Below are 17,195 nucleotides of genomic sequence, written 5' to 3' on the forward strand. Positions count from 1 at the left end.
ATATGCGGCAATCCGAATTTTAGCCCGGGACTTTCCAATCAGATATTCAAAGACTGGGCATTAAAAGGTTTAAAAACTATGCATCAAATTCTGGGTAGTGATGGCTATCCACTACCTTTTACCGATATAGCAAATAAATTTGACCTCGGGCCACGTGAATTCTATGCTTACCTTCAAGTCAGACATTTTCTTTATGAGTTACTCAAAAATTATGGAAAGAACTGGTCAATAGGTGAATTACAGCCCAGGATATCTATTTATGCAGCCGGACTGTACGCAATCTCCCCATTATACTTACTTTTACTCCAAAAGCCCTCTAGTTTACAGGTCAGCGATATGGTAGTAAAATGGTCCACCCAATTCCCCGAGATAAACGAACAAACTATAGTCGGAAGCTTTAAATTAATCCAACAGAGTTGGGTGCCTACAGTGTGGCGAGAATCCCAGATAAAAATTGGGCTCCAGAGGTATTTTACCCCCGGAGCTCTATCCAAATGTTATAATACAAAGGTTCTGTGCCCTAGATGCTTGTCAACGGATGCTGACCTAGTACATTGTCTTTGGGGTTGTCCAAAAATTCTCCAATTCTGGAAAAAGATTTCATATTGGATGAATACAGTTTTGAAGCTGGAACATGATTTGTTATCCATTGAGATTTTTTTCCTGGTACAATTCCAAGGCATTAGTAAAAATTTTAGTCTTTTAAACACAATCATATTAATAGGAAGTAATCTGATCCTTAAATTATGGAAGGCCCGTGAAGCACCTAAATTTGTACACTTTAAAGCGGCCCTAACGAATCAATTTACGACGGAACAGTTTAATATTCCATATCCACAAGAAGAGTATTTAGGGGCCTTTTTCAGAAAATGGGAATTGTTTGTTCTTTCCTTGCCCTTGACATTCCAAAAAAAATGATAAAACCATTCATTGAGTCCGAGTTTGTTTTAATTAATATCCTCTCGGGTCGCTTTCCACAAGAATGGGCATTGGATGATGAATAACAGGGTTTGGGGGGGTCCGACAGATTTTCGCCCCCTTCTTTGTTGTTGTTTTGTTTTTGTTTTGTCTTGTTTTATTGTTTTGTTCTTTGTGTGACTCTGGTTAATTAGATTTTATTTAATAATTGAAAAAGGGGAATAAGATATAACAAGGTTCTCCCGTAGGGTAACGGTAATCCAAATTTTTGATTTGTTCTTTCTCTCTCACTTAAACTGGTTTAAATGTTACCGATTTCTTGGAATTATTCATTGATAGCTAATTCACTACTAATATTGTGTATCCTTTTTATAATATGCTGTTACTGTATTTTTCTGAATTGTCATTATTTTCCCTAATTATACAAATAAATATTAAAAAAAAAACACCTAACACTACACTATAATTAAATAAATTAACTAAATTAAATACAATTACCTAAATTAAATTAGCTAAAGTACAAAAAAACACACTAAATTACAGAAAATAATAAACAAATTACAGATATTTAAACTAATTACACCTAATCTAATAGCCCTATCAAATTAAAAAAAGCCCCCCCCCCCCCAAAAAAAAACAAACCTAGACTAAACTAAACTACCAATAGCCCTTAAAAGCACCTTTTGCGGGGCATTGCCCCAAAGTAATCAGCTTTTACCTGTAAAAAAAAATACAAACAACCCCCTAACAGTAAAACCCACCATCCTCACAACCAACCCCCAAAATAAAATAATATCTAAAAGAAACCTAAGCTCCCCATTGCCCTGAAAAGGGAATTTGGATGGGCATTGCCCTTAAAAGGGAAGTTAGCTCTTTTGCAGCCCCAAAGTCCCTAACCTAAAAATAAATCCCACCCAATACACCCTTAAAAAAAACTAACACTTACCGGGAGAAGTCTTCATCCAAGACGGGAGAAGTCCTCAACGAAGCCAGGAGAAGTCTTCATCCAAGCCGGGTGAAGTGGTACTCCAGACGGGCAGAAGTCTTCATCCAGACGGCATCTTCTATCTTCATCCATCAGGCGCGGAGCGGGTCCATCTTCAAGACATCCGACGCGGAGCATCCTCTTCATCCGATGACTAAAGACGAATGAAGGTACCTTTAAGTGACATCATCCAAGATGGCGTCCCTTAGATTCCGATTGGCTGATAGAATTGTATCAGCCAATCGGAATTAAGGTTTAATTAATTAGTTGATCCAATCAGCCAATAGGATTGAGCTGGCATTCTATTGGCTGTTCCAATCAGCCAATAGAATGCAAGCTCAATCCTAGGATTTTTTCTACCTTAATTCTGATTGGCTGATAGAATTCTATCAGCCAATCGGAAATGAAGGGACGCTATCTTGGATGACGTCATTTAAAGGAACCTTCATTCGTCGTTAGCCGTTGAAAGAAGAGGATGCTCTGCGTCGGATGTCTTGAAGATGGACCCGCTCCGCGCCGGATGGATGAAGATAGAAGATGCCGTCTGGGTGAAGACTTCTGTCCGTCTGGAGGACCACTTCTGCCCAGTTTGGATGAAGACTTCTGCCCGGTTGGATGAAGATGTCTCCCGGTAAGGTGATCTTCAAGGGGTTAGTGTTAGGTTTTTTTAAGGGGGGATTGGGTGGGTTTTAGAGTAGGGTTGGTTGTGTGGGTGGTGAGTTTTAATGTTGGGGGGATTTGTAATTTTTTTTCAGGTAAAAGAGGTGATTACGTTGGGGCAATGCCCCGCAAAAGGCCCTTTTAAGGGCTATTTGTAATTTAGTCTAGGGTAGGGCTTTTTTAAAATTTTGTTAGGGGGATTAGATTAGGTGTAATTAGTTTAAAAATCTTTTAATTATTTTATTATTTTCTGTAATTTAGTGGGGGGGTTTGTACTTTAGATAATTTAATTTAATTTAGGGAATTAATTTAATTATAGTGTAGTGTTAGGTGTAATTGTAACTTAGGTTAGGTTTTATTTTACAGGTATGTTTGTATTTATTTTAGCTAGGTGGTTATTAAATAGTTAATAACTATTTAATAACTATTCTACCTAGTTAAAATAAATACAAACTTGCCTGTAAAATAAAAATAAACCCTAAATTAACTACAATGTAATTATTAGTTATATTGTAGCTAGCTTAGGGTTTATTTTACAGGTATTTAGTTTTAAATAGGAATAATTTAGTTAATGATAGCTATTTTAGTTAGATTTATTTAAATTTTATTTAAGTTAGGGAGGGGTTAGGGTTAAACTTAGATTTAGGGGTTAATAACTTTAATATAGTGGCGGCGACGTTGGGGGCAGCAGATTAGGGGTTAATAAATGTAGGTAGGTGTCGATGATGTTAGGGACGGCAGATTAGGGGTTAATAATATTTAACTAGTGTTTGCGAGGCAGGAGTGCGGCGGTTTAGGGGTTAATATATTTATTATAGTGGTGGCGATGTCCGGTTCGGCAGATTAGGGGTTAAAAATTTTATTTTAGTGTTTGCGATGTGGGAGGGCCTCGGTTTAGGGGTTAATAGGTAGTTTATGGGTGTTAGTGTATGTTTTAGCACTTTAGTTAAGAGTTTAACGCTACGGTGTTGTAGTGTAAAACTCTTAACTATTGACTTTTAAATGCGGTACCAGTCTTGACAGGAGAGGGTGTACTGCTCACTTTTTGTTAGACTCGTAATACCGGCGCTATACAAGTCCCATTGAAAATATAGGATACGCAATTGACGTAAGTGGATTTGCAGTATTTCCGAGTCTGGCCAAAAAAGTAAGCGGTACACCTGTACCTGCAAGACTCGTAATACCAGCGGGCGTTAAAAAGCAGTGTTAGGACTGGCCAATGCTGCTTTTTAAGCCAAACGCCAAACTCGTAATCTAGCCATATGTATTTAACCTCTTAAGGACCGCAGCACTTTTCCATTTTCCGACCGTTTGGGACAAAGACTATTTTTACATTTTTGCGGTGTTTATGTTTAGCTGTAATTTTCCTCTTACTCAATTACTGTACCCACACATATTATATCCTGTTTTTCTCGTCATTAAATGGACTTTCTAAAGATACCATTATTTTCATTATATCTTTAATTCTATAATTTACTATAACAAAATGATAAAATATGATGCAAAATGGAAAAAACACACTTTTTATCATTTTGACCCCCAAAATCTGTTACACATATACAACAACCAAAAAACACCCATGCTAAATAGTTTCAAAATTGTGTCCCAAGTTTAGAAATACCCAATGTTTACATGTTCTTTGCTTTTTTGCAAGTTTTATAGGCCAATAAATACAAGTAGCACTTTGCAATTTCCAAACCACTTTTTTTCAAAATTAGTGATAGTTACATTGGAACACTGATATCTGTCTGGAATCCCTGAATATCCCTTGACATGTATATATATATTTTAGAAGACAACCGAAAGTATTCATCTAGGCCCATTTTTTTATATTTCATGCCACCATTTCACTGCCAAATACAATCAAATAAAAAAAAAGTTACATTTTTCACAATTTTAGGTTTCTCACTGAAATTATTTAAAAACAGCTTGTGCAATTATGGCACAAATGTTTGTAAATGCTTCTCTGTGATCCCCTTTGTTCAGAAACAGCAGACATATATGGATTTGGCGTTGCTTTTTGGTAATTAGAAGGCTGCTAAATGCCGCTGTGCACCACACGTGTATTATGCCCAGCATTGAAGGGGTTAATTAGGTAGCTTGTAGGGTTAATTTTAGCTTTAGTGTAGTAGACAACCCAAAGTATTGATCAAGGCCCATTTTGGTATATTTCATGCCACCATTTCACCGCCAAATGCTATCAAATAAAAAAAAATGTTTACTTTTTCACAAACTTTAGGTTTCTCACTGAAATTATTTACAAACAGCTTGTGCAATTATGGCACAAATGGTTGTAAATGCTTCTCTGGGATCCCCTTTGTTAAAAAATAGCAGACATATATGGCTTTGGCTTTGCTTTTTGGCAATTAGAAGGCCGCTAAATGCTGCTGCGCACCACACATGTATTACGCCCAGCAGTGGTGAGGTTAATTAGGTAGCTTGCAGGGTTAATTTTAGCTTTAGTATAGAGATCAGCATCCCACTTGACACATCACACCCCCTGATCCCTCCCAAACAGCTCTCTTCCCTCCCCTGCCCCACAATTGCCCCCGCCATCTTAAGTACTGGCAGAAAGTCTGCCAGTACTAAAATAAAAGGCTTTTTTTTTTTATTTTATTTTTAAACCCAACGTATTCTGCTGTGTAGGATTGCCCCTTAGCCCCCAACCTCCCTGATCCCCCCAAACAGCTCTCTAACCATCCCCCTCTTCCCTATTGTGTCTCATCTTGGGTACTGGCAGCTGTCTGCCAGTACCCAGTTTGTCATAAAATATGTTTTTCTTTTTTATGTAGTGTAGCTGCCCCCCTCAATAGCCAACCCCCCACCCCCTCCCAGATCCCTTAGATAACCCCGCTCCTCTCTCCCATCTTATCCTCAGCTAAATATAATTGTGCCATAGTATAGCGTTCCCACCCACTCCCGCGCTTGCACCTGTGAGTCCCCCCATATGAGCGCCCACCCCCTGCATTGAACTTCCGCCATCGATGGCCGCCCACCAACGCTTATGACCTTCGATGTCCGATGCAGAGAGGGCCACAGAGTGTCTCTCTCTGCATTGGATGGCTAAAAACATAATTTATGTAAGAACTTACCTGATAAATTAATTTATTTCATATTGGCAAGAGTCCATGAGCTAGTGATGTATGGGATATACAATCCTACCAGGAGGGGCAAAGTTTCCCAAACCTCAAAATGCCTACAAATACACCCCTCACAACACCCACAATTCAGTTTAACGAATAGCCAAGTAGTGGGGTGATAAAGGAGAGTAAAAAGCATCAACAAAGGAATTTGGAAATAATTGTGCTTTATACAAAAAATCATAACCACCAAAAAAAGGGTGGGCCTCATGGACTCTTGCCAATATGAAAGAAATTCATTTATCAGGTAAGTTCTTACATAAATTATGTTTTCTTTCATGTAATTGGCAAGAGTCCATGAGCTAGTGACGTATGGGATATCAATACCCAAGATGTGGAACTCCATGCAAGAGTCACTAGAGAGGGAGGGATAAAAAATAAATAACAGCCATATGTGCTGAAAAAAATTAATCCACAACCCAAATCATAAGTTTTATTCTCATAAATAAAAAAGAAAAAAACTTGGGGGGGGGGGCGGAGCTAGCCACAGCTAAGATGGCTGCTTAACACCGAGGCTCCGAACACCAGCTCCACATATGTTGCCTAAATTGATTAATGAAGGACCCACAGAGCCATCTAAACTAGAACACTAAAATGCCCTAACACCGGAGCATAGATATATCCTAGCTGAGGACGCAGATCTCTCAGACAGAGCAGAGAAAGCGCCGGAACACAACCAGACTCATTGAGCGTGACGCACTCGGCAAATCTGACAAGCACGACAGAGGGCCGGAGAACCTGATCTGAGTGGTGCAACACACACGCTGATAAGTAAGGTGAAATACCGCCACTGCACTTATACCCCTACCTTGTACTAAGGGCTCTACAGAAACACCTAGGCAGTCAGAACACAAAACGGAGCCGAAACAGACTCGCTAATGGCCGCTTGCACAGCTCAGTGAGGCGCAATCTGTTAGACCCCATTATTGTCTTAAAGAGCCCATAAATAAAGGGGAGTACTATAATCAGCAACTTGAGTTGTGGGGGTTAGACGTCGAATTGGAACTTTACCGCAAGCAAATAAGGCAGAACTCAAGAGAAGGGGCTTAAAAGGAAGTACTGTTTAGAAAGGTCCACACAGCTAATAAAGGCCTAGGAACATTATAAAGCAGGTTAAAGCTACTAACAGAGACTGCTAACAGAGACACCTGCTTTAACGTTAAACGAGAAGCAATAGACTGTGAATACTCACAGCCAGAAAACACACGCTGAGGCTGCACATAATCAACTATAAACACCAGATAACACAAAGGCAGACAACTCAAATTGAGAGAACAGTGAGATCAGTTAAGCAGCACAGGAAACCAAAGATCAAAGGGCACTATGAACCCCAAAAGATTACCAAAGTCTTCCAAACCACATAAATCATTAAGCCAAAAAGATAACTCAGTGGATCAATTTTTCTCCCCCACGGGACTAAAACCCAGAATGAGCGATGAAACAAGCGCTCAGCCAAAACACAGAGAATCTACGCAGCAAAAAAATACGAGCTATTCAGAAGAAAGCACACCTGTACCAAACACAATCCTTTCCACACTGGCATCTAAACAAGATATAGCAGACATCATCCGCTCCTGCATACGGGAAGAAATAGCAGAGATCAAACAAGACCTACATACTGTGGGCAACCGAGTAGAGGCGTTAGAAGAATTTACAGATCATTTACAGGATGAAGTGAATAAGGTCCAAGGCACTACCACTCATCACACGACTATAATAGACAAATTATACGATAAAATAGAAGACCTAGAAAATAGGAGCCGTAGGAAAAAATCTCAGAATACGAGGGGTACCTGAGTCTGTGCTCCCCAAAGACCTCCCAACTTATATGCCAGCGCTTTTTGCACACCTGAGAAATACCACCCCAACCACAGACATTCCCTGGGTTAGAGCGCATAGGGCACTCAGGCCGAAGCCACCCGATACAGCACCCCCAAGGGACATTATCATGAAATTTAGAGAATTCATGGAAAAGGAAGAAATCCTAAATCTCTCTTGTAAAAGTCAACCTGTGAAATTCAGAGGAGTGGTACTCCAATTCTTCCAGGATTTATCACAAAGGACACTACAGAGGAGAAGAGAGCTAGCACCCCTCACAGTTCTACTACGCCAGAAAAAAATACTATACAGATGGGGTTTCCCCTTCCACCTTTACGTATTACACGGCAATAGGAAACTATCCTGCAGGAATGTAACGGACATCGGAGACTTCTGCTCAGCACTGGAAATAGAAGTCCCAAGAATCTTGGATACAGATGAACACTCAGAACCACCAAAGAAGAAACGTGCAGATCCAAATCACTGGCACAAAGTGGCTTCCAAATCGGGAGGCCAAACACCTGCCAGAACACCACGCTCTCCCCTCAGAGACACAGACTGAATCAAGGACTTAATGAGTAGTCTTATAAAAATTCAAAATTACGGACAAATAAAGCCAATAGAGCCTAAAAGGAAGAGGGCGAGATGTGGTAACGTATTAATGCAGAACACTGAACTATGTTAAAAAGAACGAGTTAAGGTGATTTCCTATTGTTGATAAAAGTTGTTTTACTAGTGGTTTGCTAATGTTATTAACAGTTCCAGTATTATTAACAGTTCCAATTAACATGGTTGATATCAGTTGTTAGACCAGCGATCTGCCAATATCATTAAAAGTTCCAATATGTTACACTAGACATAGATTGTAGTTTAGGCTCACAGCAATATGTGAATAAGATAGGCAACAGTTAGACTTAGACACAAAAGCATGTAAAGGAGCTGGTTACTACCACCTCTTTATTTCTTAACGTCATATGACACTAAGAGTACGGAAAAACATACCTTTAGGGTATCTAATATGCAATTTATCTCAATTTTGTTTAATGTTCTTTATATTGTTTCTTTTATTTTTGTTGAATATCTGGAAAACAGGCATGCAGATACGTAGAGAATATTATATGGATACGCAGTTCATTTCAATGAGCATCAGAGACCGGTCTCCACACATAGACGCACAAATATATGGTAAGAATGACTCCTAAAGATAAGGTTATAGTCCTGTTAAGTCAGAACACTAAAGGCCTAAACTCCCCACAGAAACGCTCCATAGCCCTCCAAGATATGCGCAGGAAAAAGGGAGATATTCTCTTTTTACAAGAGACCCATTTCCTAAAAAATAAAGAGCCTAGATATTTAGGATCCCACTACACACAACACTTTCACAGCTCATTTGACCACAAAAGGAATGGCGTAAGCATCCTTATAATTAAGCACACATCCATCACCCATATACAAACCCACATGGACACAGAAGGCAGATTCTTATGTGTGATTGGATTACTCTATGGCACCCCGGTGACACTGGTGAATCTATATGCCCCAAATTCAAAACAGCTACCCTTTTTCAAGAAATTTTTCACCCAAATTCTAGACTACACCAAAGGTGCCCTTTACATAGGAGGGGATCTTAACATCCCCATACAACCGAATTTAGATACCACAAACCCTAAACCATCCACACCCAGGAACACGATCAAGCAACTGTGGAAATTAATGCAAGCCCAAACCCTGTTTGATATCTGGAGATTTAAACACCATACACAGAAGGATTACACCTTCTTCTCTTCACCACATCGATCTTATAGTAGAATTGATTACCACCTAACTAACCAAAAGGGCCTGTCCAATGTGCTATCATCTAGACTTTCACACACTGCATGGTCAGACCATTCTGCAGTACTCACAAAACTTAAATGGTCCTCAGCACCAGTAAGCACTTTTACTTGGAAATTTGACGAGTCTATTGGACTCTCCTGATTTTAGAACTAGGATAGAAAAATTACTCCCAGAGTACTTTCAATTCAACTCCCTTCCTGAAACAGACTCCTTTACGGTCTGGGAGGCTCACAAGTGCTTTATTAGAGGAGAGTTTATTAAGCAACAGGCATATAATAGGAAGAAAGAGCGTTTGCAATATCAACAATCGACAGGTTTGCTATCTAACCTAGACTACGCGCATAAACAAAACCCCTCAGACACACAAATTTTAGAAGAATTGGTAAAAGCTAGGAAAGTGGTTTATGATCAATCGCTTAAAGAAGCTAACACATTAGCACTAAAAATTAAACAAAAATTTTACTTTGAAAGTAATAGACCAGGGAAATATTTGGCCCGAGCACTCAAATTAAAGAAGTTGAAAACCTACATACACGAAATAAAAACACCCACAAAAGAAAAGGTAAATACCACACCAGAAATTTTGTCCCAATTCTTATCATATTACACTAGACTATACAACATAAATAAAGAAAATCCCTCAGTAACCACGGAAGATAGCATTAAAGCTCACTTAGCAAATACTCCCTTACCCCAATTAACCAAATCCCAATCAGAGGAACTAGAAGTCCCAATATCAGCAATGGAAATCTTAACGGCCCTCAAACAAATGCCCACCGGGAAAAGCCCGGGCCCTGACGGGTTTACGGTCCATTATTATAAGAAACTTGCACCTCTTCTGATCCCACACTTGTGCTTACTTTTCAATAAAACAGATAAAACCCACCCCTTCCCTTCAGTAATGCTGGAAGCCCACATTTCTGTAATCCCAAAACCCGGAAAGCAAGCGGATGATCCAGCCAACTTTCGCCCCATCTCATTATTAAACGTGGATATTAAATTGTACGCAAAAATCATAGCAAACAGACTCAATAAATTCCTTCCACAGCTCATACATCTCAACCAGGTGGGCTTTATACCCCATAGGGAGGCGAGAGATAACACTATTAAAGTAATTAATTTGTTAGAATATTCCCAAACCCACAATATTCCCTCAATCTTCCTGGCTATTGACGCCAAAAAGGCCTTCGATAGACTGGACTGGCTATTTTTAAAATCCACCCTGGCCCGATTTGGCATAAGTGAGAAACTTATAGACAAAATTTTTGCGTTATACCACGCCCCTAAGGCCCGGATTAAACTGAACGACTCCCTGTCAGACTTGCTACCCATTTATAATGGCACGAGGCAGGGATGCCCCCTCTCGCCAATACTTTTTGTGATGGCCATGGAGGTTTTAGCAGCTAATATAAGAAACAATAAGGAGATACAAGGGATTCAAATAGGAGACACACAATATAAGACATCACTATACGCTGACGATGTCCTTTTCACACTGACCTCTCCACAGCAGTCCCTCCCACCACTTATGCGGGAAGTCAAAACCTACAGCATTTTGTCAAATTATAAAATAAATGTCTCTAAATCAGAATTTCTAGGAATAGGGATATCAGAGCAAGTGAGCAGCCTAATTAAAACGCAGTACCAATTTACTCAGAAACAGAGTTCAATAAAATACTTAGGGATCCAGATAGCTAATTCACCTGACTCACTTTTCACACTGAACTACCAAACTATCCTTAAAAGCGTACAAGCAGACTTAGGGACTTGGCAAAACAAACATCTATCATGGTTAGGGAGGATACACGCCTTTAAAATGAGTATCCTACCCAGATTTCTTTACCTATTTCAGACTTTACCAATTCAACTACCTATACATTACATGCACGCAGCACAAACAACAGCAAACACATTTATTTGGGCAAACAAAAAACCTAGAATAGCAAAACCCACATTATATAGGAGCCGGGATAGAGGGGGACTGGGAGTTCCTAACTTAGATTTATATAAACAGGCAGCACAATTAGTAAGGATCGTGGACTGGAGCGTAAACGCACATAATAAAGAATGGGTGAAATTAGAACATGATCTGGCCAATACGAAAAGCTTAGGAGCTATGTGCTGGACGCACAAGCAACAGAGGACAGGCTTACCATCTGCCTCTACCCTAATTAAAGACACTTTAACCACTTGGGATGTATACACCAATTCACGATATAAAATATCTACAATCCCTTCGCCACTTACCCCTATATTGCATAACACGGAATTTCCCGCTTACCGACACATCTGGGTGAATAATTCGTACACCATATTAGCTGGCTTACCATGCAACACGGTAATAGAGCAAGGAACCATCCTAACAAAGTCAGCACTCATAGACAAAAGTATCTCACTTTTTCAGAGGTGGTATGAATATCTCCAACTTACACATTTCATCAATCACAATAAAGATAAGCCCAACCTGATTAGAAATCTCACCCCCTTTGAACTACTATGTTGGTCAACAACTTACATGAAGGGCTCGCTATCAACAATATATAAGATCTTAACAGACATACACTCTAAAAACCCTCCCTCCTATACTAAAACCTGGGAAATAGAAATGGGCATTGTTATACCGACAGAGACCTGGGACACGATCTTCCAACAGATGGGTAAATCACCCTCCTCAGTGAGCATCACTGAAACCAACATGAAACTTCTGGGATGATGGTACCTCCACCCTAGTAGGCTAGCAAAAATATACAAACAAACAAGCCCCCTTTGCTGGAGGGAATGCAAACAAGTAGGCACCCTGTTCCATATCTGGTGGGAGTGCCCTATATTGCGACCCTTCTGGCAAAATGTACACAAAGAGATACAAATTGTCCTATCTCATAAAATTCCATGCGACCCTTTAATCTTCTTGTTCAACAAACCACCAGGGATTAAATGCAAGTACAGATCCACACTGCTATATATTATGCTTAGTAGCGCCAAACAATTAATCCCACGCCTATGGAAGTAAAAAGTGGTTCCATCAATATTAGGGTGGAGACAGAACGTGACTCACCTCCTAATTTTGGAGAAATACCATTATCATAAAACTAACAGGCTAGACTTTTACTGTGCTATGATCCTTTACTGGGAAACATATACTTACACAATACATAAGCCCCAAAGATCATTAGATAGCACAGCCTTAATTTCACCTCACATAGACATTGTGGACGAGTGAAGACCGGCTCTGAAAAGCTCTGAATAGCTAGAATGCCTGGACCTCTCATAGCATACTAAATCCAAGATTTTGTCTGATCCAGTTAAAATATGAAGTTATGATATTGTTAGATATATTGACTGTTTTGTTTTTTCTGTTTTTGTTTTCCTTTGTTAGTCTGGAAAAAAGAAAAATTCTCTATAGGCTTTATTGGATAGAGTCTCTCAAAAGTTAAAATGAGTCTCATTATCTTTGAAAGTGCATATTGTTAGCCACTTATGTATCTCCACTGTCTTTGTCATGAGAAACTTGTATGATTACATTTGTATATAAATAAAGCTTAAATTAAAAAAAAAAAAAAAGAAAAAAACTTAAATTAGAAGCAGAAGAATCAAACTGAAATGGCTGCATGAAGAACTTTTCTACCAAAAACTGCTTCCGAAGAAGCAAATACATCAAAATAGTAGAATTTAGTAAAAGTATGCAAAGAAGACCAATTTGCTGCTTTGCAAATCTGATCAACTTAAGCTTCATTCTTAAAAGCCCAGGAAGTGGAAACTGATCTAGTAGAATGAGCTGTAATTCTCTGAGGCAGAGTTTTACCCAACTCAAATAAGCTTGATGAATCAAAAGCTTTAACCATGATGCCAAAGAAACGGCAGAGGCCTTCTGACCTTTCCTGGAACCAGAAAAGATAACAAATAGACTATAAGTCTTCCTGAAATCTCTAGTAGCTTCAACATAATATTTCAGAGCTCTCACCACATCCAAAGAATGTAAAGATCTCTCCAAAGAATTCTTAGGATTAGGACACAAAGAAGGGACAACAATTTCTCTACTAATGTTGTTAGAATTCACAACCTTAGGTAAGAATTTAAACAAAGTCCTCAAAACTGCCTTATCCTGATGAAAAATTCACAAGAGAGAGCAGATAATTCAGAAACTCTTCTAGCAGAAGAGATGGCCAAAAGGAACAACACTTTCCACTAAAGTAGCTTAATGTCCAAAGAATGCATAGGCTCAAATGGAGGAGCCTGTAAAGCCTTCAAAACCAAATTAAGACTCCAAGGAGGAGATATTGATCTAATTACAGGCTTGATACGAACCAAAGCCTGTACAAAACAATGAATATCAGGAAATTTAGCAATTTTTCTGTGGAATAAAACAGAAAGAGCAGAGATTTGTCCTTTCAAGGAACTTGCAGAAAAACCTTTATCCAAACTATCCTGAAGGAACTGTAAAATTCTAGGAATTCTAAAAGAATGCTAAGAAAATTTATGAGAAGAACACCATGAAATGTAAGTCTTCCAAACTCGATAATAAATCTTTCTAGAAACAGATTTACGAGCCTGTAACATAGTATTAATCACTGAGTCAGAGAAACCTCTATGACTAAGCACTAAGCGTTCAATTTCCACACCTTCAAATTTAATTATTTCAGATCCTGATCGAAAACTGGGCCTTGAGATAGGTCTGGCCTTAAAGGAAGTGGCCAAGGTTGGCAACTGGACATCCGAACAAGGTCCGCATACCAAAACCTGTGAGGCCATGCTGGAGCCACCAGCAACACAAACGATTGCTCCATGATGATTTTCGAGATCACTCTTGGACGAAGAACTAGAGGCGGGAAAAGATAAGCAGGATGATAACACCAAGGAAGTGTCAATGCATCCACTGCTTTCGCCTGAGGATCCCTGGACCTGGACAGGTACCTGGGAAGTTTCTTGTTTAGATGAGATGCCATCATATCTATTTCTGGAAGCCCCCTACATCAGAACAATTTGAGAAAACACATCTGGGTGAAGAGACCATTCTCCCGGATGTAAAGTCTGACGACTGAGATAATCTGTTTCCAAGTATCCGGGATACTTCTTTCATAGCTTGAGGACTGAGAGTCTCACCCTGATGATTGACATATGCCATAGTTGTGACATTGTCTGTCTGAAAACAAATGAACTGATCTCTCTTCAACAAAGGACAAAATTGAAGAGCCCTGAAAATCGCACAGAGTTCCAAAATATTGATTGGTAATCTCGCCTCTTGAGATTTCCAAACTCCTTGTGCTGTCAGATATCCCCAAACAGCTCCCCAACCTGAAATACTCGCATCTGTTGTGATTACAGTCCAGGTTGGACGAACAAAAGAAGCCCCTAGAATTAAACGATGGTGATCTAACCAACAAGTCAGAGAAAGTCGAAGATTGGGATTTAAGAATATCAATTGTGATATCTTTGTATAATCCCTGCACCATTGGTTCAGCATACAAAGCTGGAGAGGTCCCATATGAAAATGAGCAAAGGGGATCGCGTCCGATGCTGCAGTCATAAGACCTAAAACCTCCATGCACATAGCTACTGAAGGGAATGACTGAGACTGAGGGTTCTGACAGGCTGCAACCAACTTTAAACGTCTCTTGTCTGTTAAAGACAAGGTCATGGACACTGAATCTATCTGGAAACCTATAAAGTTTACTCTTGTGTGAGGAATCAAAGAACTTTTTAGTAAATTGATCCTCCAACCATGTCTTTGAAGAAACAACACTAGTTGATTCATGTGAGATTCTGCAGAATGTAAAGACTGAGCAAGTACCAGGATATCGTCCAAATAAGGAAACACCGCAATACCCCGCTCTCTGATTACAGAGAGTAGGGCACCGAGAACCTTTGAAAAGATTCTTGGAGCTGTTGCTAGGCCAAACGCAAGAGCAACAAATTGGTAATGCTTGTCTAGAAAAGAGAATCTCAGGAACTGATAGTGATCCGGATGAATCGGAATATGAAGATAAGCATCCTGTAAGTCTATTGTGGACATATAATGCCCTTGCTGAACAAAAGGCAAAATAGTCCTTATAGTCACCATTTTGAAAGTTGGTATTCTTACATATCAATTCAAAATCTTTAAATCCAGAACTGGTCTGAATGAATTTTCTTTCTTTCTTTGGAACAATGAATAGATTTGAATAAAACCCCAGATCATGTTCCTGAAATGGAACTGGCATGAGTACCCCTGATAATTTCAGATCTGAAACACACTTCAGGAAAGCCTGAGCTTTTACTGGATTTGCTGGGATGGGTGAGAGAAAAAAATCTTCTCACAGGAGGTCTTACTCTAAAACCTATTCTGTACCTCTGAGAGACAATACTCTGAATCCAATGATTTTAGACAGAATGGTTACAAACATCATTGAAAAATTTTAATCTGCCCCCTACCAGCTTAGCTGGAATGAGGGCCACACCTTCATGCAGACTTGGGGGCTGGCTTTGATCTTTTAAATGGCTTGGATTTATTCAAATTTGAGGAAGGCTTCCAATTAGAAACATATTCCTTTGGGGAAGGATTTGATGTATGTTCCTTATTATGTCGAAAGGTACGAAAACGGTAAGAAGCTTTAGATTTACCCTTAGGTTTTTTATCCTGAGGTAAAGAAACTCCCTTCCCCCAGTGACAGTTGAAATATTGAGTCCAACTGAGAACCAAATAATTTATTACCTTGGAAAGAAAGAGATAGCAATCTAGACTTAGAAGTCATATCAGCATTCCAAGATTTAAGCCATAAAGCTCTTCTAGCTAAAATAACTAAAGACATATATCTAACATCAATTTTGATTATATCAATAATGGCATCACAACTGAAATTATTAGCATGTTGAATTAATTTAACAATGCTAGACAAATCATGATCTGATACTTGTTGCGCTAAAGTCTCCAACCAAAAAGTTGAAGCAGCTGCAACATCAGCCAAAGAAATTGCAGGCCTAAGAAGATGACATGAATATAAATAAGCCTTCCTTAGATAAGAATCAAGTTTCCTATCCAAAGGATCCTTAAAAAAGAAGTACTATCTTCTGTAGGAATAGTAGTATGTTTAGTAAGGGTAGAGATAGCTCCATCAACCTTGGGGATCTTTTCCCAAAACTCCAATCTAACAGCTGGCAAAGGATACCATTTTTTAAACCTTGAAGAAGGAATAAAAGAAGTACCAGGCCTATTCCATTCCTTAGAAATCATATCTGAAATAGCATCAGGAACTGGAAAAACCTCTGGAATAACCAGAATTTAAACGTTTACCAATTTTGACATCAGGAGGACTAGTTTCCCCTATATCTAATGTAATCAACACTTCTTTTAATAAAGAACGAATATACTCCATTTTAAATAAAAATGAGGATTTGTCAGTGTCAATATCTGAGGCAGGAACTTCTGAATCAGATAGATCCTCATCAGAGAAAGATAAATCAGTATGTTGTCGGTCATTTGAAATTTCATCAACTCTATGAAGTTTTAAAATACCTTTTACGTTTATTTGAAGGCGGAATGGCAGACAAAGCCTTCTGAATAGAATTAGAAACAAATTCTCTTAAATTCATAGGTATATCTTGTGCATTAGATGTTGAGGGAACAGCAACAGGTAATGAACTACTAGTGATGGAAACATTTTCAGCATGTAAAAGTTTATCATGACAACTATTACAAACCATAGATGGAGATAACTTCCACAAGTTTACAACAAATGCACTTAGCTTTGGTAGAACCAATATCAGGCAGCAGGAATCCAGCAGTAGATTATGAGACCGGATCAGATTGAGACATCTTGCAAATGTAAGAGAGAAAAAAATAAAATAAAGCAAAATTATCAATT

The sequence above is a fragment of the Bombina bombina genome, unplaced genomic scaffold, assembly GCF_027579735.1.
Source record: "Bombina bombina isolate aBomBom1 unplaced genomic scaffold, aBomBom1.pri scaffold_790, whole genome shotgun sequence".
Taxonomy (NCBI): domain Eukaryota; kingdom Metazoa; phylum Chordata; class Amphibia; order Anura; family Bombinatoridae; genus Bombina; species Bombina bombina.